This window comes from Hemiscyllium ocellatum, unplaced genomic scaffold, assembly GCF_020745735.1.
Source record: "Hemiscyllium ocellatum isolate sHemOce1 unplaced genomic scaffold, sHemOce1.pat.X.cur. scaffold_212_pat_ctg1, whole genome shotgun sequence".
NCBI classification, from domain to species: Eukaryota; Metazoa; Chordata; class Chondrichthyes; order Orectolobiformes; family Hemiscylliidae; genus Hemiscyllium; species Hemiscyllium ocellatum.
The window spans coordinates 600,620-610,636 of NW_026867979.1; the positions used below are offsets into that span (position 1 = coordinate 600,620).

The 10,017-nt window shown below is 41.3% G+C and overlaps 1 non-coding gene across 1 annotated transcript; it reads left to right on the plus strand.

Moving 5' to 3' along the window:
- Nucleotides 1–2,405: 2,405 nt before the first annotated feature.
- trnar-acg (transfer RNA arginine (anticodon ACG)) lies at nucleotides 2,406–2,478 on the plus strand. Its single transcript has one exon. It is a non-coding gene; the product is annotated as a tRNA-Arg (tRNA).
- The last annotated feature ends 7,539 nt before the right edge of the window (nucleotides 2,479–10,017 follow it).

The following is a 10,017-nucleotide window of genomic DNA, read 5'->3' on the forward strand; positions in this document are numbered from 1 at the left end:
ACATTAGAACGTTACAGCACAGTGCAGGCCCTTCGGTCCACGATCTTGCACTGACCTGTGAAAAAAATGTGATGTCCACCTAACCTTCACCGTTACATTATTATCCATGTATATGTTCAATGCACATTGAAATACTCTTATATTCAGCGAATCTACGAGTGTTGCAGGCAGGCTGATCCACCCACGAACTACTCTCTGTGTGAAGAAATTAGCACAGTTATCTGTCCTATATCAATCAGCATTCAATTTAATGCTATAACTCCTCGTGTTGGCCTTTGCCGTCAGAGGAAAGAGGCTCTCATTCTCCACTCTATCTAACCTTCTGATAATCATATAAATCTTGATTAAGTCACCTGTCAACCTTCTTAACTCCGACGAAAACAACATCAGTCTCCTCAGATTTTGCTCGTAAGACCTTCGATCCACACCAGTCACCATCCCAGTCAACCTCCTTTGAGCCCTTCCAGAGATTTCATATTTTTCCAAAATTCAGTGACCAGAGCTGCATGCAATATTTGGTGGTGCCCTATCAGGTGGTAAAGCCGCTACTTCTGTGATTTTATGGAGTGGTGTTGTCTGGGCAGTTGTTGGGACGCAAGGAATACTGGTCCAGAGGGTCGCGACAGAAAATGTCCTGCATTTTGCTGGCAAGTTGTGGAGTTCAGTGGAATGGAATATTGGTGAAAGTGGAAAAGAATGTGTACCTTCCACCGCTTCCTGTCACCAGTAAGCATGTCTAAGTCACAACTCATTCAGACATATTTCCTCATCTTTAAAAGGTGTACACACTTTCAGGTTGCCATGAGAAACGTTTTGTAAACTATTTCATTACTGACAGGATTACCGGTTAAAGCTGTGTGAAAGATGTTGCAAATGGGCATACCAGACAAAATGAGGTGCCACGTGAAAAAATATGTGTTTCATTCAGGAAAGCTAAAATAGAATTGTGCATAGAAAATTGTGGCGAGCTGTCTGCTGATTTTTTTGATGAGGTAAAAAGAAGTCTTGATGGTGCTAATCGAAAACGATCAGACAAATGTAGATTGGAAAAACAATAGACAAAACTTCTGTGAGACCACTGTGCCTGAAACCTGGGTATGAAGGTATAAAAGCGGAAGTAGCAATATTGATCATAAATTGGCTGCGTGAAACGTTACTGATGAAGGGTGCCTGCCGGAAACTTAGATTTTCATGCTCCTCAGATGCTGCGTGACCTGCAGTGCTTTTTGAGCACCACTCTCTTGCTGACTCTGATCTCCAGGATCTGCAGTCCTCACTTTCACCAGCGGGAAAGGGGACAGAGTCATCATTAACAATTGTGTTGTGAACTGGAAGAATTTTTCAAGCGAAGTTTGATTGAGCGTTGGGATGTGGAAGTTCTGGTTAGATTAGTTTAGCCCAACAGCATTCTATGATTGATCAGAGCCCCCAGCGACCCCATGAGTTTCTCTGATTGCTTGAAGGACCAATGCCTCCAGCTTGGTCATGTAGGAACGCCTCTTCTTCGCTGTTGGGCATTATACGTCATCAGTTGGGATGGGTCCTGCAGCATGCATACGGTTAACATGATTGGTGAGCATGCATGCAGCGAATGATCATTGGAATGAAATGTCGTTTCCAATCGATAGTCGGTGAGTGAGGGCGAAAGGAGAGGGAAGCGCCAGGTGCTAGAGCCCAGATACACTATATATCTATACATCTACTATAAATACCGGAAGAAACATCAAAGCAGCGTTTCACAGGAGGCTCCAACGCACTGATGATGTCCCCTAGCCAGGGGACGAAACGTTTGCAGCAAAAATTTCCAGCTCGGTGAACAGAACCACAACAACGGACACCCGAGCTACAAATCTTCAATCAGACTTTAAGCCCAGATACAGGTTTCATGTTTGGTCATTATATAATTCTGGACCCAAACATAGTGTATCTGGGGTCGCGAATTAAGCCAAAGAGAGTCTGACTCTTCTTCCCAGAAACAGCCCCAAGTCAGCCACCTCTATTCCCTGGTTCAGTTTTATATTTTTTTTAATTTATCAGGTCACTGTTGGTTTATCTATCTTTAGTGTGAACAGAGATGAAAATAAATGATATTGTTTGAAATCATTGTTGTGGTCCATGAGGATGTGGTATTTTGGGGAGACGTTTGGTTGTGGATTAGTGACTGGTATTGATGGAAGAGTGTATCCCATGAACACCTCTGTCCCTTGCCTTTCTATAAATGTTTCTGAGACGAAAATAATCCACATACGAGTTTTTTTTTTGGAAAAATCCTGCATTGAAAGGTGATGAAGACTGGACTGAAGTTTGACAGTGATTATCTTTATTGCTTGTTCAATTAGTGAACATCACTGCTATTAATCATGTCCGTGCTAACATCAAGTCTCTTGAGCATCAGGCTGCGCGTTGGGCCAGTGGCGCAATGGATAACGCGCCTGACTACGGATCAGGAGACTGTAGGTTCGAGTCCTACCTGGCTCGAGGGCAGTGTTGACTCTTATTACGCATTAAAAATGATTTCTCTGCGGCCGAAATAAGGTATGAGTTCTTAATCTGCAGGAACAAGAATGCGTTCATTAAATGTCCCCGAAAACATGAGAGTCAATATTCTAGCGTCGTCACAGGAGGGAAGCTGAATAGACGGACACGTTGGCCATGGGCACTTTTCCATTTCACAAAGCCACCGATCGCATCATTGTTGCTCGCGGGAATGCTCGTCTTTGAGCATTTTTTAAAACTCCTTTGCCAATGGAATCAGAGAAGAATGAAGAGTTAAATGTCCAACTAATCTTTATAGAGAGTGAGTTCCAGAGTCTAACACCTGCAGACTGATAAATTTTTCCGACAAATCTATTCAAAGCTTTCTGCATCTTGTCTGAAATCTACAAACCCTGGTGATCGATCAAGAGCAACTGTTTCCATCAATCTGTAATTCCATGCTTCCCATTATTTCCTACACGTCAATCATGTCTCCTCACAATCAGCTCTGCTCTGAGAAAAATAACCCCCACTTTGCCTCGGCCAGACCACTAAAAACATTCTTATGCAGGAAATCCAAAGTGTAACGTCGCTGTTTGTTTTGGTGAGCGTGTAGTAAGATTTACTTCGAATACATTAGCTAGGTTGACTTCCAGATTTTAAAACAGAGAGAAAATTAATCACAAAAGTAAGGCATGAAACGAAATGAACCAAATGTAGAATACCCACAGAGCTCAGCTATCCAAAGTAAACTTAATTATGCTTTTCAAAAAATACACAAGTCTGATAATTAAGCCCCATAAACACAGAATACAAATGAAACTGGTTTACAGCTCGATATTAGAGGGGCAAAAGATGAGAGACATGCACATCAGTGGCATCGGTAGGCACATTGAAAACCTTCGTGTAATTATGTGCGGCTGATACTTTGGAAATGGTTAACAAATTATTTCTGCTGTCAAATACCTTTTGAAATTCTTGCATTCGCTGAAATTTCTTGCCTGTTTTTAGCAATTCGGCGAGTGGAGCAGTCTCACTTCAAACAGTCAGCACAAACTTTCAGTAAAAGTGACTCAATCCGGTAAACTGTCATACTGCTCTTTTCGTCAACAATGTACAAACATCCCCCATAACTTTCGTTTTCACATCCCGTGGGGCTATTTGTCCGTGTTCAACGACATAGCCCAGGAAGGTGACTTTGGCTTTGGCTTTGGCAGATTCACTTTCAGCTCGGTTTGCAAACCAGTTTGACTTCCGTATTCGATCAATCAAGCCCGATAAATGCTGCAAATTTTCAATCCATGAGAGACTGAATGTCACCAGGCACAACACACACAAGACTGTTGTGTATCCGGCAATTACCTTGTCCGTTCACATCGAGGGCCTAACCGCCTGTACTGCGCTGTATTTTTCTATGTTCTATGTTCTATTTTCTTCTGGAACAGAACTGAATAACTTTATCAATATTAGACAACTTTTGAATTGTCCAATTTTATTTCAGGAACGTCCAATGCAGAATTACTTGAAATTGGTTCTTCCCAGTGTGTTGCAGTCAATATCACATTCTCCCCTTGCATTCGTTCTCTGCAAAAATATCATTAGGCATTTTCCCATCATACGTTCTGTGAGATTCCTTCATGCCAGGAGTTCTTATCAAGTAGCTAACCTCACTCAATTTCCTCTCAATTTGATAAGGTCTTCTAAACCTTGCTTTAAAGTTTCACCGATTAATGAAATTTAAATAAATACATTGTTCCCAGTGGCAAAATTCTGATTCTTTTGTTTCTCATACACTTCCTGCTTCACCATTTGCTGCGATACTTTTAAGTGCTGTCTCGACAACTCCCCAACATTATTTAGTCCAACTCTAAAACTTGACACATCGGCCAAATGCTTGGTCTCTGTAATCTGCCTTATTAATTTTTCCTTATTAAATTGTAATGGCCCTCTTCCTTTATGCCCAAAATTGGTTTCAGATGGTCTTAGTTTTGTGGATTCTTTCGATATATTTCAGATCGCAAACAGCACTGACGTAACTCCCTTATGGAAAAAATCTGGCTACTCTGAACAATAAAACCTCAACATAGTCTTTAATAATTGATGTCGCCTTTCCAGTGCACCCTATTATTCTAGATGGCACACAGTAGATTTGATTCGTTTTAATCCAAAGCTACCTATCTACTCCTTGGAAAGTTTGGATGTGAAGTTTGTCCCTTGATCTAATTGTATCTCTGATGGTAGTCTTCATCTAGTTTTTTTAAAACATCATAATTCTTCCTCAAACCTTTTAGCTGTCATATTGCACATTTGAACAGCATTTGGAAATCTCGTCAATACATCCATTTATGCTAATTAATACTTATTTCCATCTTTTATTGGATGTAGGGAACCTACATAATGCAGCAAGACAATTAAGACAGATTCCTTGAACGCTGCAATAGGAACAAAAGATGCAGGCTTTATTATTTCCCATGGTTTTCCGTTTAGTTGAAATGTATGACACTTCTGGCAAAATTCAACTATATTCATCTGCAATCCAGGCCAGTGAAAATGTCTTTGTATTTTAGCCCCCGTTTTCCTCACGCCTAATTCAATTTGTGGCACGTGTGGCACTCGCAGCACCACTTTTCTGTACCCTACTGGGAATAAAAAACATTCTGCCCATTTCTCTCTTGCTTGAATATATGTTGGTTTCTATTTGCTCCTTAACATATCATTTGCTAAGTAATATCACACAAGGATGCATTCACCCTCCTTCCAAATATATGTCTTCTGATCCAACTGCTTTAATTTTTTCAACTTTCTGCTGTAACTCAGTAGAATAGCTGAGCTGAATATACTTGCGTTTTTAACGTTTGTCCCCTGCTGTGTCCCACTTATTTGACAATAAAAAAAATGTAATCTTGATGCATTGTGTATGTTCCCTACATCCAATAAAAGATGGGAATAAGTATTAATTAACACAAATCGATGTAATCATATTTCAGCCTCCTAATCCTTGCCTTTTGATTTCTTCTGCTTCCGATTGTGACTCTGTGATTGTGTAAAGACACAATCTGGGAAAATTCCTTTATCAACGTCCTGCATTGCTACTCTTGCCTGCAGCTCGACTGGCTTTTCAACTGGAGTATGGAGCAGGCTAACCGGTGATTGAGCTATATCATTTGCAAGCACAAATTGTATTCTTGGAGCTGAGAGTTTGTCCAGAACTCCCACTACAAACTCTGGACTCTTTTCTGCCCACTCTAGCTTCACTGTACATCACTGAGCAATGTTTCGTCCCACCATGAATTCCTGAGTACATAGGTCTTCAAAAGTATATATTTCCCCATCCTTCTGCATCACAGATTGAGACGATCCTGTGCTCCTGAATATTGTTGCCTCTCTATCTGCTACTCCAGGCCAAGGTAAATAAACTTTAACTTTGCAGTTATATTTTTCAAGCAGATCTGTCACTTCCCCCTTACCAACCTCTGATCGGTTTGTGCACTCTGATGCAGCTTCCCAGCCTCCACTGTGCTTTCTATTATCATGCCAACAAAACATCCAGGCTTGTTTTGTTTTCCTGCATTTGACTTTACAGTGCTTTCCATAGTTCTCCAACACTAATTTCATGTGGCCTACTTTATTGCAATGAAAACCTCAGATCTTGATCCCTTCAAGGTTTTCCTATATATCCTGTGATAAGTTATCCTCATGATCTTCACAGAGATTTAACTTTCCCTTTCCACATGAGGATTTCTCTTTGCCCAATTTCTATCCCTTCGGCTTAAAATGATTCTGGAAGCCCATCCTTGTTTTATGGACCAGTTCATTACAATCACCCATTTCAGCTGCTATCCTTGTCGTTTTAACAATATGCTCTTCCAGAGTAATCTTATCTTCAGCTTTTATCTCCAGCGTTTAATGTGAATTCCATTAATAATTGCCAATTTCTGAAGTTCAATCTCTGTCTCCCTTTCTCTCTGCTCTTCTGCTCTCTGTTCTTCGAATCGTACCTGAAACTGCTTGAAATCTACTGTCTTTTCCTTATCTCTCGCGTCTAACTCAAGCTGCTTCATATTCAATTAACATTTAAACATCTCTGCAAATTCTCATGAATTTTCCAGCTGAGTTAAATGCTGAGCTACTGCGGGCAATGACCTCTCCTTTCCTCACAGAAAGAGGCAAATACAACCCCAGCGTTTCTGCTTATTCCAGAAGCCTGGCCTGAATCAGTTTTTTTTGGTAAAACTGCCAACTTTACGTTGTCCCTAGCCAGACAACTCTTTGTACTAAATGAGACACTGCTTTCCCAAGAACTGTCTACGACAATCCAAATCAACACCCGAAATAAAGACACAAGCACAAACCGGGCGAGCTAATCGCTCACTGAACTTATGGCTCTCTGGGTAATCATCACTCATAGCCATGCATCAGGGGTCGTGAATCGGATTTTACAGCCTGCACTGGTAAATCTTTTTAAGAGATCGCCAACATCAGATTTAAAGGACAGAATTCCGAGAAATGAAATGAGAATTGGAATGTATCACCATTACTTGTTTAGCACAATAGGGGTGCGGTTAATCTCTCTCGTGTCACGAATCCTGATGCATCCATTGCGTCCACTCTCTCAACTGCCTTGATTTAAGTACTGAATATGTTGCCCCTGTATCTACCGAATGCGCACCTTCCACATATAATACATTTTCCCTTGAGACTAAAATTCGCTTCTTCTTATCAACACCTCAATGTCAGGGTCCTGAAACATTCGAGTTCCTTTCCCGATACGGAGTTGTTTTTTTCCCCATTCCTTGACTAGTGATATGTTAGCTTACTGGCCTTGTAAGTCTGCCAGCAGTTCGGGTTAATTTTACTTTTGTTTTGTTTTTGTCTGCAAAACTTGCCTCTGCAAAGTCAGGTTCTTACTTCTTTGTTTCCCTGTGCTTTTATTGGTTTCAAAATAAATGCTAATTTTCCATTACAAAGGACATCACGTTATTTTTAAAGGTCGCTGCAACAGCGAGGGCCGAAGTGCCTGCACTGCATTGTAACGTTCTATGTTGTAAGCTACATTTCCTGCTGGTTTCTCATGTCTCTCCTCAATGTGGAAGTTTCCAGTCACATCTTCCAGAGATTTGTCTGCACTTCGTTCAATAGAGGCAACTGTATTTCCTGCTCAGAATGTGATCTCTTTGCAATGGACAGAGGAAAACAGAGTCGGTGACAAAGCTGAGATCACTTAGGTTCTGTCCAGAATCAACAAAAACTATCCCGATCTTCCAGTCTCCTGTAACTTCAACATTACACTGTTTTCCCACCCTTCAAGCACTCTGTCTGTATTCCTGATGAGGGGCTGTTGCCCGAAACGTCGATTTTGCTGCTCCTCGGATGCTGCCTGAACTACTGTACAATTCCAGCCACACTCTAATCGAGACACTGTGTTCCCAGGCCACTATTCCAGTCTCTGGTTTGCTGCAGTGCTCCTTCAGGGAATAACTCAAGCTGGAATACCTTCAACTCATTTTATACAGACAGACCATGCAAACGTTAGGACCCAACATCGAGTTCAATCATTTTAGAACCCGTCCGCCCTCTTCCACATTCTCCACCCACCCGTCCATCCCATCAGTTCCGAAGACAGATCGTTGGACTCGAAATGTTAACTTTCCTTTTCATGAGATATGGACACTAGCAGTTGATTTTGTTCAGACCTTTTGGCTTTACTTCAGGGAACTTTGCTTGTCCGTTGCAATCGCCAGACTGCTGGAAGCTTCTGATTGCAGGATGAGATTCTCAGAGGAGATGACAGGAATGGCAAGGGCTGGACCATTTCCATTGTGAAGGTAAACGAGCTAGGTTGGGGGATGTTTATCGAAGAGCAGAGAAGGCTCATTGAGTAACCGATTAAGGTGCACATCTTATGAAAAGGATATATATGTATGAGAGGGATCAGACTATATTTGGAAGGAATACAGTGGCATAAATGAAATACAGGAGACAAGATGTTTTGAGGAGAATTTGCGACAATGCTTTCACCAGTACAGTGTTGCGAATCTGGAAATCATTATCTGAGCATGTGGTAAAGCTACGTGTCAGGAGAACATTCCAGCAGTCTGTAGACGTACATTTGAAGAGCCAGAGCACACGTGGATAAGGAACAGGTACTGGAAAGTGTAACCATGGCAGACAGATGCGAGATGGGTGTCCTGAACGCAATGGGTCAAAGACAAATTTGTGTGTTCAAAGGCAATTGCAGGCGTGGCTCTGTGTTGCAATGGATAGTGCATTGGACTTCTATGTCACTGCCCAGATTGTAATTCAAAGGTTGTGGGTTCGAGTCCCATTAGAGTCGACTTTTAGTTTATGGTTTGGAAGACGGTCAGAGCAGACTCAGCTGCTCATCTGCAAAACCAACAATATTCGTGCAGAAACCCAACTGTCTCGAAACGAAATATTTTCCTCTCACAATTTTAAATTTTCGATGTCTATTTATGATAGAGATCAATAAACATCTGTTAGTCAGTAGACAACACGATGATGCGGATAGGCTGGAAAAAGACACAAAATTGTTGTGTCAGCCATGATGATATTGAATCATGGAGCGGGGCCAGATCGGTATTAACAATGGGCTCCTTTGTGTCTGTGCCATTTCTGGTCGAGATTTTTAAACAATCGTAATGATAACAATATGAATTAAACACCACGAAATATTTTGGTCTCACCTCCACATCCCTTCCCTTCCAGCTGGAATAGACAGCTCTTGTTTTAGCTTTAGATCAGACAGCGGAGAATTCTGACAAGTTCTCCTTCAGGCTGAATGTTGCTTCGCATGGGTTTCAAAGTGGATACATGGAGCAAGCAAATGCATGGATTCAGGGGATTCGGGGCAGATTTCCCCTTTGCTGGGCTGGAATTCTGGCCAAGGTAATGAACGTGAAGTTCTGACATTTTGAATCTTACTCTGGATTCTTGCGACTTCAGCAATTAAATCGGAATTCACGTTGCCCTTGCATAACATTATTCAATCTTCACTGTTTATAAAAACCATGCCAAGTTCTCGTGGGTGCAGTATGCTGAATATTGTTGTCGTTGTGTGCAGTGTGGGTCGATGTGTCATATGAACATGCCGATGGAAGTTGGTGAAATTTCAGTGAATCGAATTCCCTGACGAAGTGAAACCGATCGAAGGAAAACCCCAGTCCAGTGGCGAAATGACATTTCTGGTGATCAACACAGGACACCACTGTAAACGTACGCAGCATTCAATAAAGTCGATTTCCGCCACATTTTTCTATGCCACATTTCCACCACATTTCTGGGACATTATTGTAATCTCTACGCTCTCACATTCCATAGGAAGAACATTCAAATGGCCAACTATCCATTACTAATGTCCTGAATTCACACACACATGCACATATATGCGCATATTTATATATCCACACAGATATAAATGTATGTGTGCATGCATGTATATGTCTGTGCAAAAATATTTAAAAGTTACCAAAGAACGTTGAGTAAAACAACATTTATTCTAAAAAAAATATGATTTCTTGGAGT